This window comes from Coregonus lavaretus (genome assembly GCF_964263955.1).
Source record: "Coregonus lavaretus genome assembly, contig: HAP1_SCAFFOLD_626, whole genome shotgun sequence".
In the NCBI taxonomy this organism is placed as follows: domain Eukaryota; kingdom Metazoa; phylum Chordata; class Actinopteri; order Salmoniformes; family Salmonidae; genus Coregonus; species Coregonus lavaretus.
The window spans coordinates 247771-268940 of NW_028159851.1; the positions used below are offsets into that span (position 1 = coordinate 247771).

Sequence of the window (21170 nt, forward strand, 5' to 3'; positions counted from 1 at the left end):
GTGGTGGAGATTCTTTTCTGTGGTTTTATATTCCTTACTACAAGAACTTGTAGTACTTATAATAGAAGCATCCGAGGAATTGCCACATGAGTCTGGAAGATAGTCTGCAGCATCCGAAGATTCATCAAGGTCTGAAGGAAAATGGAGAAAAAAAAGCATCTAATTCTGTCAATTATTTTATACATGTATTAATACCTATGGTATCAAACTCCCTACAGTACCATCACATTGTGCATAACACCTACATACTCACAGAAAAATGTATTCTAGTAAACTGATTGAAAGACCTCTGTCTCTCAGCTATCTCTTTTTTAGCCTTCTCATAACGATCCTCACACGGCGCCTCAGATTTTGCAGATGGCGGCTTTTTCTAAGCTGTACAAATTTCTACAATGTTTCCTCACATCAAAAATACCACAATGCGTTAACAAAGAACATTAACTATTTTATCTAATGACAAGAATGCAGCTTTCTTACCTGCTTTGTAGTAGGATACTGGAAGGGTACAATTCCACTGGACTTGCTTGCCTTGAATGAAATTATGAAGAATAAATATTTGTTTGTAATAACACAGTACCGTAACAGTAAATTAGGATATTATACATTATACTGTATGTGAAAATAATTTGGGTTAAGAAATTGACAATACTGTTTTATAGATGACCTATAAATGAAAAAATGAATATGTGGATCTGAGGTCAAGGGCTGCATTGACCACAGATGTTAGGAAAGATAATTCATAAATGGATCTGGGCTTTTTATGCAAGACTATATAAATATGGTAAAAACTGTACAATATCTGCTAACCAACAATATGAGGACCGTGTAACACACACACTCTACTCTGGTTGGGTCATACCATATCGGGACGTCATCTGAAACACATTTACGTCTTGAACAGACTAAGTACCAAATGAGGACTTGACGACTGAACACATTGTCACGAACCGGCTCAAGTTCGTAACAAAAGGGAGACACGTGGAGACAAGGAATACTCAAAGTATATATTTATTAACTAAAGTAAACTAAATCAAATAACAATGGTGTGTGTAATCAGTAATCAGTAGTGTAAGTGAGTGTTTGCATTCATAAATGTAATATGGAAAAGTGTTGAGAGGTGCCAAAGCAAACAACCAAAAAGGCCACAAAAATACCACAACCAAAGTCAAAGTATCTGCCTGGAGAGAGTCTCCTCAATGAATGTGGAAGAGGTCCATTTATGCTGGGACACACCCGGCCCAGGTGTTTCCCATGTAGCGGACAACCCTCCCAACTCCGCCCACCGGTATCCTAATAAGGAAACAAGAGCAAAGAGAGAATACGGCAGACAGAGTGGGAGGGTCGTCACAACATCTAGAGTCAAGGTTCCTGACTTTGAGTTATCCTTTTGTTGTCAAAGAAAGCTCACAACCTTAAAAGTAATGTAAATGGATCAACTGCCATATGAATTAAATCACGCAAATTGATAAGAAATATGTTAAATGGGCAAAAACATTGCCCCAAAAATACAAAAACATAGGCATTAGAGAGAATAAAGATTAATTTTATATTTTGAGGGGCGGTTAGTTCTGTCAAATGGTCGGGCTAATTTTGTTTACGCTATGATATCGAAACAAGTTATGGGAATGTTGATTTTGTGAACATTTTACACAAAAGGTTGGTTGTAATACAGTAAAAAGCCATTTAATTCATATTTTGGAATGAACTGAGACAACAATTTAATTTAAATAGAAAAGATCTACAATAAATGTGTAATAACCTGTTGGAAGGATGAAGTGGATCTCTGTCTCACTTCTGGGTCTGCTGAAGGTTGAGCTGGGATCTTGTCACTTGGTGTCTGCAACGAAATACAACAATAACATGTCAGAAATATAGTGTTTTATAATATAGATCATATCTATTTCGTAAACTAATGATCATACTCAGTTCAGTCACAATATATTCCTACCACCTGTCTATCATAATCGCCTTTGGGGTGAGACTCATTGCTGAGCTCAAGGGCTGCATTGACCACAGATGTTAGGAAAGATAATTCATATGTGGATCTGGGCTTTTTATGCAAGACTCTATAGAAATGGTTAAAACTGTACAATATCTGCTAACCAACAATATGAGGACCGTGTAACACACACACTCTACTCTGGTTGGGTCATACCATATCGGGACGTCATCTGAAACACATTTACGTCTTGAACAGCCTTAGTACCAAATGAGGACTTGACGACTGAACACATCTAGAGTCAAGGTTCCTGACTTTGAGTTATCCTTTTGTTGTCAAAGAAAGCTCACAACCTTAAAAGTAATGTAAATGGATCAACTGCCATATAAATTAAATCACGCAAATTGACAAGAAATATGTTAAATGGGCAAAAACATTGCCCCAAAAATACAAAAAACATAGGCATTAGAGAGAATAAAGATTAATTTTATGTTTTGAGGGGCGGTTAGTTCTGTCAAATGGTCGGGCTAATTTTGTTTACGCTATGATATCGAAACAAGTTATGGGAATGTTGATTTTGTGAACATTTTACACAAAAGGTTGGTTGTAATATAGTAAAAAGCCATGTAATTTATATATATTGGAATGAACTGAGACAACAATTTAATTTAAATAGAAAAGATCTACAATAAATGTGTAATAACCTGTTGGAAGGATGAAGTGGATCTCTGTCTCACTTCTGGGTCTGCTGAAGGTTGAGCTGGGATCTTGTCACTTGGTGTCTGCAACAAAATACAACAATAACATGTCAGAAATATTGTGTTATATAATATAGATCATATCTAATTAGTAAACTAATGATCATACTCAGTTCAGTCACAATATATTCCTACCACCTGTCTATCATAATCGCCTTTGGGGTGAGACTCATTGCTGAGGTCAAGGGCTGCATTGACCACAGATGTTAGGAATGATAATTCATAGGTGGATCTGGGCTTTTTATGCAAGACTCTATAGAAATGGTTAAAACTGTACAATATCTGCTAACCAACAATATGAGGACCGTGTAACACACACACTCTACTCTGGTTGGGTCATACCATATCGGGACGTCATCTGAAACACATTTACGTCTTGAACAGACTAAGTACGAAATGAGGACATGACGACTGAACACATCTAGAGTCAAGGTTCCTGACTTTGAGTTATCCTTTTGTGGTCAAAGAAAGCTCACAACCTTAAAAGTAATGTAAATGGATCTACTGCCATATAAATTAAATCACGCAAATTGATAAGAAGTATGTTAAATGGGCAAAAACATTGCCCAAAAAACAAACAAACATAGGCATTAGAGAGAATAAAGATTAATTTTATGTTTTGAGGGGCGGTTAGTTCTGTCAAATGGTTGGGCTAATTTTGTTTATGCAATGATATCGAAACAAGTTACGGGATGTTGATATTGTGAACATTTTACACAAAAAGTTGGTTGTAATACAGTAAAAAGCCATTTAATTTATATTAAATTGGAATGAACTGAGACATCAATTTAATTTAAATAGAAAATATCTACAATAAATGTTTAATAACCTGTTGGAAGGATGAAGTGGATTTCTGTCTCACTTCTGGGTCTGCTGAAGGTTGAGCTGGGATCTTGTCACTTGGTGTCTGCAACGAAATACAACAATAACATGTCAGAAATATTGTGTTATATAATATAGATCATATCTAATTAGTAAACTAATGATCGTACTCAGTTCAGTCACAATATATTCCTACCACCTGTCTATCATAATCGCCTTTGGGGTGAGACTCATTGCTGAGGTCAAGGGCTGCACTGACCACAGATGTTAGGAAAGATAATTCATATGTGGATCTGGGCTTTTTATGCAAGACTCTATAGAAATGGTTAAAACTGTACAATATCTGCTAACCAACAATATGAGGACCGTGTAAAACACACACTCTACTCTGGTTGGGTCATACCATATCGGGACGTCATCTGAAACACATTTACGTCTTGAACAGACTAAGTACGAAATGAGGACATGACGACTGAACACTTCTAGAGTCAAGGATCCTGACTTTGAGTTATCCTTTTGTGGTCAAAGAAAGCTCACAACCTGAAAAGTAATGTAAATGGATCTACTGCCATATAAATTAAATCACGCAAATTGATAAGAAGTATGTTAAATGGGCAAAAACATTGCCCCACCCCCCCCAAAACAAAAAACAGGCATTAGAGAGAATAAAGATGAATTTTATGTTTTGAGGGGCGGTTAGTTTTGTCAAATGGTCGGGCTAATTTTGTTTACGCAATGATATCGAAACAAGTTACGGGATGTTGATATTGTGAACATTTTACACAAAAAGTTGGTTGTAATACAGTAAAAAGCCATTTAATTTATATATTGGAATGAACTGAGACATCAATTTAATTTAAATAGAAAATATCCACAATAAATGTTTAATAACCTGTTGGAAGGATGAAGTGGATTTCTGTCTCACTTCTGGGTCTGCTGAAGGTTGAGCTGGGATCTTGTCACTTGGTGTCTGCAACAAAATACAACAATAACATGTCAGAAATATTGTGTTATATAATACAGATCATATCTAATTAGTAAACTAATGATCATACTCAGTTCAGTCACAATATATTCCTACCACCTGTCTATCATAATCGCCTTTGGGGTGAGACTCATTGCTGAGGTCAAGGGCTGCATTGACCACAGATGTTAGGAATGATAATTCATAGGTGGATCTGGGCTTTTTATGCAAGACTCTATAGAAATGGTTAAAACTGTACAATATCTGCTAACCAACAATATGAGGACCGTGTAACACACACACTCTACACTGGTTGGGTCATACCATATCGGGACGTCATCTGAAACACATTTACGTCTTGAACAGCCTAATTACCAAATGAGGACTTGACGACTGAACACATCTAGAGTCAAGGTTCCTGACTTTGAGTTATCCTTTTGTGGTCAAATAAAGCTCACAACCTTAAAAGTAATGTAAATGGATCTACTGCCATATAAATTAAATCACACAAATTAATAAGAAGTATGTTAAATGGGCAAAAACATTGCCCAAAAAACAAACAAACATAGGTATTAGAGAGAATAAAGATTAATTTTATGTTTTGAGGGGCGGTTAGTTCTGTCAAATGGTCGGGCTAATTTTGTTTATGCAATGATATCGAAACAAGTTACGGGATGTTAATATTGTGAACATTTTACACAAAAAGTTGGTTGTAATACAGTAAAAAGCCATTTAATTTATATACTGGAATGAACTGAGACATCAATTAAATTTAAATAGAAAATATCTACAATAAATGTGTAATAACCTGTTGGAAGGATGAAGTGGATTTCTGTCTCACTTCTGGGTCTGCTGAAGGTTGAGCTGGGATCTTGTCACTTGGTGTCTGCAACAAAATACAACAATAACATGTCAGAAATATTGTGTTATATAATATAGATCATATCTAATTAGTAAACTAATGATCATACTCAGTTCAGTCACAATATATTCCTACCACCTGTCTATCATAATCGCCTTTGGGGTGAGACTCATTGCTGAGGTCAAGGGCTGCATTGACCACAGATGTTAGGAAAGATCATTCATATGTGGATCTGGGCTTTTTATGCAAGACTCTATAGAAATGGTTAAAACTGTACAATATCTGCTAACCAACAATATGAGGACCGTGTAACACACACACTCTACTCTGGTTGGGTCATACCATATCGGGACGTCATCTGAAACACATTTACGTCTTGAACAGCCTAATTACCAAATGAGGACTTGACGACTGAACACATCTAGAGTCAAGGTTCCTGACTTTGAGTTATCCTTTTGTTGTCAAAGAAAGCTCACAACCTTAAAAGTAATGTAAATGGATCAACTGCCATATAAATTAAATCACGCAAATTGACAAGAAATATGTTAAATGGGCAAAAACATTGCCCCAAAAATACAAAAAACATAGGCATTAGAGAGAATAAAGATTAATTTTATGTTTTGAGGGGCGGTTAGTTCTTTCAAATGGTCGGGCTAATTTTGTTTACGCTATGATATCGAAACAAGTTATGGGAATTTTGATATTGTGAACATTTTACATAAAAGGTTGGTTGTAATACAGTAAAAAGCCATTTAATTCATATATAGGAATGAACTGAGACATCAATTTAATTTAAATAGAAAATATGTACAATAAATGTGTAATAACCTGTTGGATGGATGAAGTGGATCTCTGTCTCACTTCTGGGTCTGCTGAAGGTTGAGCTGGGATCTTGTCACTTGGTGTCTGCAACAAAATACAACAATAACATGTCAGAAATATTGTGTTTTATAATATAGATCATATCTATTTAGTAAACTAATGATCATACTCAGTTCAGTCACAATATATTCCTACCACCTGTCAATCATAATCGCCTTTGGGGTGAGACTCATTGCTGAGGTCAAGGGCTGCATTGACCACAGATGTTAGGAAAGATAATTCATATGTGGTTCTGGGCTTTTTATGCAAGACTCTATAGAAATGGTTAAAGCTGTACAATATCTGCTAACCAACAATATGAGGACCGTGTAACACACACACTCTACTCTGGTTGGGTCATACCATATCGGGACGTCATCTGAAACACATTTACGTCTTGAACAGACTAAGTACGAAATGAGGACATGACGACTGAACACATCTAGAGTCAAGGTTCCTGACTTTGAGTTATCCTTTTGTGGTCAAAGAAAGCTCACAACCTTAAAAGTAATGTAAATGGATCTACTGCCATATCAATTAAATCACGCAAATTGATAAGAAGTATGTTAAATGGGCAAAAACATTGCCCAAAAAACAAAACAAACATAGGCATTAGAGAGAATAAAGATTAATTTTATGTTTTGAGGGGCGGTTAGTTTTGTCAAATGGTCGGGCTAATTTTGTTTACGCAATGATATCGAAACAAGTTACGGGATGTTGATATTGTGAACATTTTACACAAAAAGTTGGTTGTAATACAGTAAAAAGCCATTTAATTTATATATTGGAATGAACTGAGACATCAATTTAATTTAAATAGAAAATATCTACAATAAATGTTTAATAACCTGTTGGAAGGATGAAGTGGATTTCTGTCTCACTTCTGGGTCTGCTGAAGGTTGAGCTGGGATCTTGTCACTTGGTGTCTGCAACAAAATACAACAATAACATGTCAGAAATATTGTGTTATATAATATAGATCATATCTAATTAGTAAACTAATGATCATACTCAGTTCAGTCACAATATATTCCTACCACCTGTCTATCATAATCGCCTTTGGGGTGAGACTCATTGCTGAGGTCAAGGGCTGCATTGACCACAGATGTTAGGAAAGATAATTCATATGTGGATCTGGGCTTTTTATGCAAGACTCTATAGAAATGGTTAAAACTGTACAATATCTGCTAACCAACAATATGAGGACCGTGTAACACACACACTCTACACTGGTTGGGTCATACCATATCGGGACGTCATCTGAAACACATTTACGTCTTGAACAGCCTAATTACCAAATGAGGACTTGACGACTGAACACATCTAGAGTCAAGGTTCCTGACTTTGAGTTATCCTTTTGTGGTCAAATAAAGCTCACAACCTTAAAAGTAATGTAAATGGATCTACTGCCATATAAATTAAATCACACAAATTAATAAGAAGTATGTTAAATGGGCAAAAACATTGCCCAAAAAACAAACAAACATAGGCATTAGAGAGAATAAAGATTAATTTTATGTTTTGAGGGGCGGTTAGTTCTGTCAAATGGTCGGGCTAATTTTGTTTACGCTATGATATCGAAACAAGTTATGGGAATTTTGATATTGTGAACATTTTACACAAAAGGTTGGTTGTAATACAGTAAAAAGCCATTTAATTCATATATAGGAATGAACTGAGACATCAATTTAATTTAAATAGAAAAGATGTACAATAAATGTGTAATAACCTGTTGGATGGATGAAGTGGATCTCTGTCTCACTTCTGGGTCTGCTGAAGGTTGAGCTGGGATCTTGTCACTTGGTGTCTGCAACGAAACACAACAATAAATATTCTGTATTATACTCTATTTAATCAGTGTATACAGTTGAAGTCGGAAGTTTACATACACTTAGGTTGGAGTCATTAAAACTCGTTTTTCAACCACTCCACAAATTTCTTGTTAACAAACTATAGTTTTGGCAAGTTGGTTAGGACATCTACTTTGTGCATGATACAAGTAATTTTTCCAACAATTGTTTACAGACAGATTTTTTCACTTATAATTCACTGTATCACAATTCCAGTGGGTCAGAAGTTTACATACACTAAGTTGACTGTGCCTTTAAACAGCTTGGAAAATTCCAGAAAATGATGTCATGGCTTTAGAAGCTTCTGATAGGTTAATTGACATCATTTGAGTCAATTGGAGGTGTACCTGTGGATCTATTTCAAGGCCTACCTTCAAACTCAGTGCCTCTTTGCTTGACATCATGGGAAAATCAAAATAAATCAGCCAAGACCTCAGAAAAAAATGTGTAGACCTCCACAAGTCTGGTTCATCCTTGGGAGCAATTTCCAAACGCCTGAAGGTACCACGTTCATCTGTACAAACAATAGTACGCAAGTATAAACACCATGGGACCACGAAGCCGTCATACCGCTCAGGAAGGAGACGCGTTCTGTCTCCTAGAGATGAATGTACTTTGGTGCGAAAGGTGCAAATCAATCCCAGAACAACAGCAAAGGACCTTGTGATGATGCTGGAGGAAACAGGTACAAAAGTATCTATTTCCACAGTAAAACGAGTCCTATATCGACATAACCTGAAAGGCCGCTCAGCAAGGAAGAAGCCACTGCTTCAAAACCGCCATAAAAAAGCCAGACTGTGGTTTGCAACTGCACATGGGGACAAAGATCGTACTTTTTGGAGAAATGTCCTCTGGTCTGATGAAACAAAAATAGAACTGTTTGGCCTTAATGACCATCAATATGTTTGGAGGAAAAAGGGGGTAGGCTTGCAAGCCGAAGAACACCATCCCAACCGTGAAGCACGGGGGTGGCAGCATCATGCTGTGGGGGTGTTTTGCTGCAGGAGGGACTGGTGCGCTTAACAAAATAGATGGCATCATGAGGAAGGAAAATTATGTGGATATATTGAAGCAACATCTCAAGACATCAGTCAGGAAGTTAAAGCTTGGTCGCAAATGGGTCTTCCAAATGGACAATGACCCCAAGCATACTTCCAAAGTTGTGGCAAAATGGCTTAAGGACAACAAAGTCAAGGTTTTGGAGTGGCCATCAAAAAGCCCTGACCTCAATCCTATAGAAAATGTGTGGGCAGAACTGAAAAAGCGTGTGCGAGCAAGGAGGCCTACAAACCTGACTCAGTTACACCAGCTCTGTCAGGAGGAATCGGCCAAAATTCACCCAACTTATTGTGGGAAGCTTGTGGAAGGCTACCCGAAACGTTTGACCCAAGTTAAACAATTTAAAGGCAATGCTACCAAATACTAATTGAGTGTATGTAAACTTCTGACCCACTGGGAATGTGATGAAAGAAATAAAAGCTGAAATAAATAATTCTCTCTACTATTATTCTGACATTTCACATTCTTAAAATAAAGTGGTGATCCTAACTGACCTAAAACAGGGATTTTTTACTTGGATTAAATGTCAGGAATTGTGAAAAACTGAGTTTAAATGTATTTGGCTAAGGTGTATGTAAACTTCCGACTTCAACTGTATATATATATATAAAGCGGTGACAACATACATGCAAGAAGGGACATGTATTTATATATTTCATAATTCTTTGACAGATCCTATACATTATAATATATCAAAGCAGATTTACTTACCAGAGCACGCCATGGCCACTGAGATTATCCATAATCATAGGTTATTTCACTCTCTGCTTGGATGTTTTCAATAGCAAACAAGCAAAGATGAGGTTTACATTGGACTATCATCTTTTTCATTTTGCAATTTGGGGACCTGTGGGCATCATTTACCAGCCTCCCCAGTGAACCATCTTCGCAGGATGCATCTATGCTAAAATTGAAGAGGGAAACAGATTTACGTTTTCTCCACAAAACATATAAACATATAGAGATTAACTGATGTCTTATAGGGTTTTACTTACCACCATGAGCCATTGTTCCATTCAAAATCAAACAAGAAAGCATTTTGCTTTTCCGTATACTTCCCCTGCCTCTTGTCCCGTTCATATTGCGATATAAACTCCCCACGGTACTCGAGGACAAAGGATCCCTTTTCAATTGGTGCTGAGGCAAATACACCACGTCCTGATGTAACAAAGTTAAGAACTTAGTATCAAGTAATACAGTTCAAATTAGGTTAATGAATTGCAGTTGATCAGACCCATTTAGCCTGCTTATCAATGTGTATGATTTAATATTTAGGGGAAAGATCCATTGCAGGGGTGCAAACTGGTAAGGACCCAAAAAGGTGACATCATTCAAAATAAATTTGGTCTGAAAACTATGAAATCACGAGGAGACGTATTTTATGTTGGATTTAATGACAGATCTACAGCTAAAAACGGAAACGCCGAAACAATGGCGTTAAAGCGGGGCAAAAAGAGATGTGATCCCCGGTCAGGTTCCAGCAGTTATCACCGCTAGACCTGCAGTGACTTGCACCGCTGAGTCTGCCTTTGACTCCTCGCTTTAGACCGCTTTATTGCAGACTTTGTATTTAAGGACATCAGCGTACACAAAAAAATCCCAAATCATAACAGGCAGGGATTACGCACACACCCACTCATGTTGTGAACACTCTGTCGGTAGGCCTACTCGGCGGTGCATTTTCCCTGTTCTGTTAACTTGAATGGTGCCGTATTTGTTCTACGCGCTGATACGCATCATTCACATGTATTGTACATTTTTATCACCCAAATGCTTCTACATTCCGTTTATCGATGGGGTTGTTATGATCAAATGTTAAAAACATTTTTTGAATTTAAATCACATTACCGGCTTTCACACATAGCACGAACGGTCTGCCGACTGGCCAAGGAAATTACCACCAATATCACACATTCTAATAGAAGTTGGGAGGTGTAGTTCATAAATCTTGAATCTTTTTCCCCATCCCCCAACTGCTTGCAAAATAATCACAACATAACTTCTGAAATTGGATGTTAAAGCCGTATGTGTCTAATGCAGCGGTACGCAGTGATTTTTTCACTTGTGTAAGACTTGAATGTGTTTCAAATGACATCCCAATATGGTATGAGTAGCGTGTGTGTATAACATACCTTTATAGTCATTGATCCATTTGACTTTATACAAGGCTTGTCACTTCCAGAAATAATAAAATGAATAGCCTCAGCCTCAGGACTAAGTCTGGCTCTTCGTTTTGACATGCTCTTCAATTGCCCATGTGCTCCTCAACTAGAAAACATCTACATTGGAAGATGACAAAAAGTCAGCGAGACAAATACAGAAAAGACTAATACTTGATTTGAATCGAATAAGGATATATCAAATGGTATTAGTCTGCCTTTAGTCATATCGTGCTCATGTTCTTACTAATGCAGTATCTGGTTAGCTTATTAGGCTAACCGATCAGTGCAAACCTTATGCAACTGCAATCACAATAGCAATATTTTCACAGTAAGCACAGTAAGCAATCTTAACACCTTCAAAGATAAATACTGTTATAAAAGTATAGTACTGTAAACTCTACAAATAACATTATCTGAACTGAACAACCAATTTCATCACTTTGGCTTTAAATGGAAAAACATGATAGTGCTAAGTAACATTTGTGGTCAAGAACACTTAAATGTAAGAACAGCTTAGATAATAACTATCTCTTTAGTTGTAAATGAAGAAAAATAAATGTATTACCTTCATTTCTCTTGCACTTCTTCCAGTTCTGAATTTTCCATGTGGCAAAAGTCCTTTTCATTCCTTTCAGCTAATTTGCTAACATTAGCTTATCTGGCTAATTGATGCTAAATTACGTTTTTATTTGAGGGATTTAGGGGGATTTTATAATAATAAATAAATAATAAATAATAAATAAAAATAATATGCCATTTAGCAGACGCTTTTATCCAAAGCGACTTACAGTCATGCGTGCATACATTTTTTTGTGTATGGGTGGTCCCGGGGATCGAACCCACTACCTTGGCGTTACAAGCGCCGTGCTCTACCAGCTGAGCTACAAATAATATGCCATTTAGCAGACGCTTTTATCCAAAGCTTAGTTATAGTTGACTATGATGACATGTATTATGTGTATTCAAGTAAATCTATCTTGAATAGTTGGAAAATGTGCTCAAACAAAATCAGGATATGTCACGTAACTAAAGTGTGTCACGTGACTAAAGTGTGTCACGTGACTAAAGTGTGTTTAAAGTGTGTTAATGTTCCAAAACTGACCACTAGGTGGCGTATTCACAGGTGAGCAAAAAGCGTAAACACACACACACACTTCAAATCATGAGATTGTGACATTTAAAGACTTTTCAGATTTTTGGTTTAGGGGCATTCTATGGTCGTCTAGAACACTGTAGTGAGCTCGGAAAAATGAGGACTCCAAAAATGTCCTCATATTTCCGAGCGTCCTGACAATGAAGGTGAGATTTCATAAAATTGTCTTCATATGTCACTAAAACGAGTACACACACACACACACACACACACACACACACACACACACACACACACACACACACACACACACACACACACACACACACACAGTCAGTATATACATTTGTGTGTGTGTGTCCAGTGTGTGTGTGTGTGTCCAGTGTTTGTGTGTGTGTGTGTGTGTGTCCGGTGTGTGTGTGTTTGTCCAATGTGTGTGTGTGCGTGTGTGTCCAGTGTGTGTGTGTGTGTGTGTGTGTGTGTGTGTGTTTGTCCAGTGTGTGTGTGTGTGTCCATTGTGTGTGTGTGTCCAGTGTGTGTGTGTGTATGTCTAGTGTGTGTGTGTGTGTGTGTGTGTGTCTAGTGTGTGTGTGTCCAGTGTGAGTGCGTGTGTGTCCAGTGTGTGTGTTTGTCCAGTGTGTGTGTGTGTGTGTGTCCTTTGTGTGTGTGTGTGTCCTTTGTGTGTATGTGTCCAGTGTGTGTGTTTACAGTGTGTGTGTGTGTGTGTGTCCAGTGTGTGTGTGTGTGTCCAGTGTGTATGTGTGTCCAGTGTGTGTGTGTGTCCAGTGTGTGTACTGATACACGTGCACACACACACACACTGGACACACACACACACACACACACACACACACACACACACACTGGACACACACACACACACACACACACACACACACACACACACACTGGACACACACACACACACACACACACACACACACACACACACACACAGTCTTTATATAACTTAGTCCAAGTGGTGGTCAGAATGTTTGTCTTAACTAGCCTGATAACTCCAACATGTCTGATATGAACATTGACATAAACCCTCTACATACTTGAGTTTCTCCAGTCTGCAGTGTGGATCCTCCAGTCCAGCAGAGAGCAGTCTGACTCCTGAGTCTCCTGGGTGATTGTAGCTCAGGTCCAGCTCTCTCAGGTGTGAGGGGTTTGACTTCAGAGCTGAGACCAGAGAAGCACAGCCTTCCTCTGTGACTAGACAGCCTGACAGCCTGCAAAGAGTCAAATCATATTAAAACCACACTGCTATTCTTTGGTGGTGAAAATAGTGGCAGTATAGTTTTTCTACATATTAAGATATATCAGTGTCCTGAAACCTGCCATATCTATTCATAAATGAATGTATCATTATTAACAATGATAAATGATCGAAGTATTGCTTGTAGAGAGAAAAATGTATATTACAAATATTTGAGTAGACTGACCAGAGCAGTTTAAAAAGCAGTATCAGTCAAAAGACAGACAGTGAGGTATCAGATTTAGATTGTATTGAGTATACAGTCCACACCATATCTAGTTTGACAGTAAAGCTAACATTTTAAATGTGGCTCTATACTCCAACATTTTGGATTTGAGATCAAATGTTTTATATGAGGTGACAGTATATAATATTACCTTTAATTTGAGGGAATTTTTATACATATCTGTTTCACCATTTAGAAAAATACAAGCCCTTTATGTATCTAGTCCCCCTTTTTCAAGAAGTCAAGTATTCTGACCAATTAACTTATAGTGTATTAAAGTAGTCAAAAGTTTAGTATTTGGTCCCATATTCTTTGAATGCAATGACTAAATCAAGCCTGTGACTGCCATGATTGAGAAAGATCATGAATGAATCATGAATAATTATGAGTGAGAAAGTTACAGAGGCTACAACAAAACATGCTAACCTCTCACCATTAACATAAAATAAAAGGTGACATTCTGTACTGTTGCCTAATATTAAACATTCTATCTCAAATCCAAATTGCTGGAGCATAGCACCAAATGTAAAACTGTAAGCTTCACTGTCCGAACACATATAGTGTGGACTATGTGTGCCTGGTAAACACATGTGGATCTGGTGAACAGTTATCACTTGTTGACCAACTACAGGAATACTGACCTCAGAGTCTCCAGTTTACAGTGGGGATTCCCCAGGACAGCAGAGAGCAGCTTCACTCCTGAATCCTTCAGGTCATTGTTACTCAGATCCAGCTCTCTCAGGTGTGAGGGGTTTGACTTCAGAGCTGAGACCAGAGAAGCACAGCCCTCCTCTGTGACTAGACAGCCTGACAGCCTGCAAAGAGTCAAATCATATTAAAACCACACTGTTGTTCTTTGGTGGTGAAAATAGTGACAGTATATTTTTTCTACATGTTGAGATACATCAGTGACATGCTACAACAAATCATGCTAACCTTTCACCATTACCAATAACAGAGGGGGTATGATCCTTGTTCCTCTGTAACTTTCTCATTCATCATCATTCACGATTCATTCATGATTATTCATAATCATGGTAGCATCCACATGAATGTAGAAGTGTTCAGAAACATATTCTATTCTTACTGACAATACAAGTGAAGTAACTCCAAAATGACAGGACATTATTCACCATTCAGTTTCTATTGGGAAAAATATAATGTAAAACACAACTAAAACAAACTGAAAATGTATTCAACAAGTTTGTAGAATCACAGGCTTGATGTAATCACCGTGGGTAAGGAATATGGGACCAAATACTAAACTTATGACTACTTTAATACAATATAAGAGAATATGTCCAAATTATTATGACTTTTTCAAATGGGAGAACTAGATACATAAAGTGCTTTCATTTCTAAACAGTAAAACAGATAGGTATGAAAATATCTGTGCCTGGTAAACACATGTGGATCTGGTGAACAGTTATCACTTGTTGACCAACTACAGGAATACTGACCTCAGAGTCTCCAGTTTACAGTGGGGATTCCCCAGTCCAGCAGAGAGCAGCTTCACTCCTGAATCCTTCAGGTCATTGTTAATCAGATCCAGCTCTCTCAGGTGTGAGGGGTTTGACTTCAGAGCTGAGACCAGAGAAGCACAGCCTTCCTCTGTGACTAGACAGCCTGACAGCCTTCAAAGAGTCAAATCATATTAAAACCACACAGCTATTCTTTGGCGGTGAAAATAGTGGCAGTATATTTTTTCAACATATTCAGATACATCAGTGTCCTGAAACCTGCCATATCTATTCATAAATGAATGTATCATTATTAGAAATTATCAGATTATTGCTTCTAGATAGAACATGTACAGTGAGGGAAAAAAGTATTTGATCCCCTGCTGATTTTGTACGTTTGCCCACTGACAAAGAAATGATCAGTCTATCATTTTAATGGTAGGTTTATTTGAACAGTGAGAGACAGAATAACAACAACAAAATCCAGAAAAACGCATGTCAAAAATGTTATAAATTGATTTGCATTTTAATGAGGGAAATAATTATTTGACCCCCTCTCAATCAGAAAGGTTTCTGGCTCCCAGGTGTCTTTTATACAGGTAACGAGCTGAGATTAGGAGCACACTCTTAAAGGGAGTGCTCCTAATATCAGTACATCATGTCCACAGAAGCAATCAATCAATCAGATTCCAAACTCTCCACCATGGCCAAGACCAAAGAGCTCTCCAAGGATGTCAGGGACAAGATTGTAGACCTACACAAGGCTGGAATGGGCTACAAGACCATCGCCAAACAATTGGTGAGAAGGTGACAACAGTTGGTGCGATTATTCGCAAATGGAAGAAACACAAAATAACTGTCAATCTCCCTCGGCCTGGGGCTCCATGCAAGATATCACCTCGTGGAGTTGCAATGTTTATTTACATTTTAGCAGACGCTCTTATCCGAAGCGACTTACATTTAGTGCATACATTATTTTTTTTATTTTTTTCATACTGGCCCCCTGTGGGAATCGAACCCACAACCCTGGCATTGCAAATGCCATGCTCTACCAACTGAGCTACATCCCTGCCGGCCATACCCTCCCCTACCTGGACCAATTGTGCGCCGCCCCATGGGTCTCCCGGTCGCGGCCGGTTACGACAGAGCCTGGATTCAAACCAGGATCTCTAGTGGCACAGCTATCACTGTGATGCAGTGCCTTAGACCACTGCGCCACTCAGGAGAATTACAGGAATTACAGGAACTACAGGAACTACAGGAATTATGAGAACAGTGAGGAATCAGCCCAGAACTACACGGGAGGATCTTGTCAATGATCCCAAGGCAGCTGGGACCATAGTCACCAAGAAAACAATTGGTAACACACTATGCCAGGGTTCTTCAATTCCGGTCCTGGAGGGCCGAAACACCTCTGTTTTTCATCCTCTCCTTCTAATCAGGGGCTAATTCAGACCTGGGACACCAGGTGAGTGCAATTAACTACCAGGTAGAAATTTAAAAAACACAAGTGTTTCGGCCCTCCAGGACCGGAATTGAAGAACCCTGCACTATGCCGTGAAAGGACTGAAATCCTGCAGCGCCCGCAAGGTCCCCCTGCTCAAGAAAGCACTTATACAGGCCCGTCTGAAGTTTGCCAATGAAAATCTGAATGATTCAGAGGAGAACTGGGTGAAAGTATTGTGGTCAGATGAGACCAAAAACTAGGTCTTTGGCATCAACTCAACTCGCCGTGTTTGGAGGAGGAGGAATGCTGCCTATGACCCCAAGAACACCATCCCCACCGTCAAACATGGAGGTGGAAACATTATGCTTTGGGGGTGTTTTTCTGCTAAGGGAACAGGACAACTTCACCGCATCAAAGGGACGATGGACGGGGCCATGTACCGTCAAATCTTGGATGAGAACCTCCTTCCCTCAGTCAGGGCATTGAAAATGGGTCGTGGATGGGTATTCCAGCATGACAATGACCCAAAACACATGGCCAAGGCAACAAAGGAGTGGCTCAAGAAGAAGCACATTAAGGTCCTGGAGTGGCCAAGCCAGTCTCCAGACCTTAATCCCATAGAAAATCTGTGGAGGGAGCTGAAGGTTCGAGTTGCCAAACGTCAGCCTCAAAACCTTAATGACTTGGAGAAGATCTGCAAAGAGGAGTGGGACAAAATCCCTCCTGAGATGTGTGCAAACCTGCTGGCCAACAACAAGAAACGTCTGACCTCTGATTGCCAACAAGGGTTTTGCCACCAAGTACTAAGTCATGTTTTGCAAAGGGGTCAAATACTTATTTCCCTCATTAAAATGCAAATCAATTTATAACATTTTTGACATGCGTTTTTCTGGATTTCTTTATTGTTATTCTGTCTCTCACTGTTCAAATAAACCTATCATCAAAATTATGGACTGATCATGTCTTTGTCAGTGGGCAAACGTACAAAATCAGCAGGGGATCAAATACTTTTTTCCCTCACTGTATAGTACAAATATTTGAGTAGACTGACCAGAGCAGTTTAAAAAGCATTATCAGTCAAAAGACAGACGGTGAGGTATCAGATTTAGATTGTATGAGTGTACAGTCCACACCATATCTATTTTGACAGAGAAGCTAACATTTCAAATGAAAGCACTTTATGTATCTAGTCCCCCCATTTGAAGAAGTCATAAGTATTCTGACCAATTCACTACAAGTGTATTAAAGTAGTCAAAGGTTTAGTATTTGGTCCCAAACTCGTTGGTTGCATTTGCAGTTTGTTTTGGTTGTGTTTTGGGTTATGTTTTGCCCAATAGTAACTGAATGGTGGATGATGACTGGATTAATCTTCTGTCTAAGTGAGTAGATTAACATGTTTCTAAACACTACTAAATTAATCCTGATAATGCCATGATTAATAAAAATCATGAATGAATCATGAACAATTATGAGTGAGAGAGTTACAGAGGATACAACAAAACATGCTAACCTCTCACCATTAACATCAAATAAAAGGTGACATTCTGTACTGTAACCTAATATGAAACGTTTTATCTCAAATCTAAATTGCTGGAGCATAGCGCCAAATTTAAAACTGTAAGCTTCACTGTCCAAACACATATGGTGTGGACTATGTGTGCCTGGTAAACACATATGGATCTGGTGAACAGTTATCACTTGTTAACCAACTACAGGAATACTGACCTCAGAGTCTCCAGTTTACAGTGGTGATTCCCCAGTCCAGCAGAGAGCAGCTTCACTCCTGAATCCTTCAGGTCATTGTAGCTCAGGTCCAGCTCTCTCAGGTGTGAGGGGTTTGAACTCAGAGCTGAGACCAGAGAAGCACAGCCTTTCTCTGTGACTCCACAGCCTGACAGCCTGACAGATAGATCATCATGATTTCACAAACACACTGTTAATTTAACACCAGTAGTGTAGAAGGACAATGGCAGATGCATTTGGTTTATTCTCTTAAACAACATATAGATTCATCTTCCGTCTCCTAGAATTGTATGGTCATATTGTTATACTAATGTGAACATCAATGCATTGATTCAGTAAGTTTTTCAATGTAATATTATACATTATATACATATTATAATACATATATATTTCTCTAAACTGAATATTTCTTCCTGTTGATTAGTACTTAAATGTCATTTTATGTACTCACAGAGCAGCTCTGGAGGCTTTGACCACTGGCAGCAGCCTCAGAAGACCTTCCTCTGATCTGGAGTATTTCTTCAGGTCAAACACATCCAGCTCATTTTCTGAAGTCAGCAACACAAAGACCAGAGCTGACCACTGTGCAGGTGACAGTTCTTCTTCTGAGAGACTTCCTGATCTCAGATAGCTTTGGATCTCCTCCACTAGAGAATGGTCATTCAGTTCATTCAGACAGTGGAACAGATTGATGCACCTCTCTGGAGAGGGATTCTCCCTGATCTTCTCCTTGATGTACTTGACTGTTTCTTCATGGCTCTGTGAGCTGCTTCTTGTCTTTGTCAGCAGACCTCGTAAGTGCTTCTGATTGGACTCCAGTGAGAGGCCCAGAAGGAAGCGGAGGAACAGGTCCAGGTTTCCTGTCTCACTTTGTAAGGCTTTATCCACAGCACTCTTGAAGACTGTAACTTCAGGCTTGTCTCTTGACAGCGCAAAAAAGTAGCTGAACATTGATTGAGGTTTGGCCATTAGATTCTCATTGTTGATGATGAATGAGAGGAACACATATACAGCAGCCAGAAACTCCTGAATGCTCAGATGCACGAAGCAGTACACCTTGTCCTGGTACAGCCCACATTCCTGTTTAAAGAGCTGTGTGCACAATCCTGAGTACACTGAGGCTTCATTGACATCAATGCCAGCCTCTTTCAGGTCTTCTTCATAGAAAATCAGATTGCCCTTCATAAGCTGTTGAAAAGCCAGTTTTCCCAGTGACAGAATGCTCTCTTTATTCCAGTGTGGAACTGTCTCTTCTTTCCCAAGATACTTTTCATTCTTCTGTTTGGTATGAAACACCACAAGGTGTATGAACATCTCAGTGTCACGATCGTCTATAAAGAGAGCAGACCAATACGCAGCGCGTTGAGTGAACATGATGACTTTAATTGATAAAGCACGTAAAACAAAACAAAAGACGATAGTGAAGTCCAACAGTGACTAAGACTGAACCTGGAACAAAAACCCACAACACCCACAGGAAAACACACAGTATAAATATGGCTCCCAATCAGAGATAACGAGCCGACAGCTGACACTCGTTACCTCCGATTGGGAGTCATTGACCAAATAAGGAAACAAACCAAAACCAAACACAACAAATGAACACACCCTATACCCAACAACCAAATGAATACACCCTGGCTCAAACTACACAGTCAAAGGGAGCCAGAGTGTGACAGTACCCCCCCCTAAAGGTGCGAACTCCGGGCGCACCAGCATACAGTCTAGGGGAGGGTCTGGGTGGGCGTCTGTCCACGGTGGCGGTTCTGGCCCTGGTCGTGGTCCCCCCCCCACCTTAGTCACCACCCGCTTCCCTAGCCTCCTCCACATGACCACCCTCCAACTTACCCCACCTGGATTTAGGGGCGGCACCGGACTAAGGGGCAGCACCGGACTAAGGGGCAGCACCGGGCTAAGGGACAGTACCTGACTAAGGGGCAGCACCGGACTAAGGGACAGTACCTGACTAAGGGGCAGCACCGGGCTAAGGGACAGTACCTGACTAAGGGGCAGCACCGGCCTGAGGGGCAGCACCGGACTGAATGGCGGATCCTGGCTGGCTGGCTCTGGCGGATCCTGGCTGGACGGCTCTGGCGGATCCTGGCTGGACGGCTCTGGCGGATCCTGGCTGGCGGAAGGCTCTGGCTGATCCTGTCTGGCAGAAGGCTCTGGCTGATCCTGTCTGGCGGAAGGCTCTGGCTGATCCTGTCTGGCAGAAGGCTCTGGCTGATCCTGTCTGGCGGAAAGCTCTGGCTGATCCTGTCTGGCGGAAGGCTCTGGCTGATCCTGTCTGGCGGAAGGCTCTGGCTGATCCTGTCTGGCGGAAGGCTCTGGCTGCTCCTGTCTGAAGGAAGGCTCTGGCTGCTCCTGTCTGGCGGAAGGCTCTGGCTGATCCTGTCTGGCGGAAGGCTCTGGCTGCTCCTGTCTGGCGGAGAGCTCTAGCGGCTCCGGTCTGGCGGACGGCTCTGAAGGCTCATGGCAGACGGGCGGCTTTGCAGGCTCAGTACAGACGGGCAGTTCCTGCGGCGCTTGGCAGACGGACAGTTCAGACGGCGTTGGGCAGACGGGCAGTTCAGGCGCCGTTGGGCAGACGGGCAGTTCAGCCGGCGTTGGGCAGACGGGCAGTTCAGGCGCCGTAGGGCAGACGGGCAGTTCAGACGGCG

General features: G+C 39.9%; 1 long non-coding RNA gene across 1 annotated transcript; it reads right to left on the reverse strand.

Moving 5' to 3' along the window:
• Positions 1-9803: 9803 nt before the first annotated feature.
• On the reverse strand, positions 9804-11263 carry LOC311122388. The gene is made up of 3 exons (XR_014612425.1): positions 11248-11263; positions 10111-10273; positions 9804-10019 (listed from the first exon to the last, which is right to left on the reverse strand). It is a non-coding gene; the product is annotated as an uncharacterized lncRNA (long non-coding RNA).
• Positions 11264-21170: the final 9907 nt, after the last annotated feature.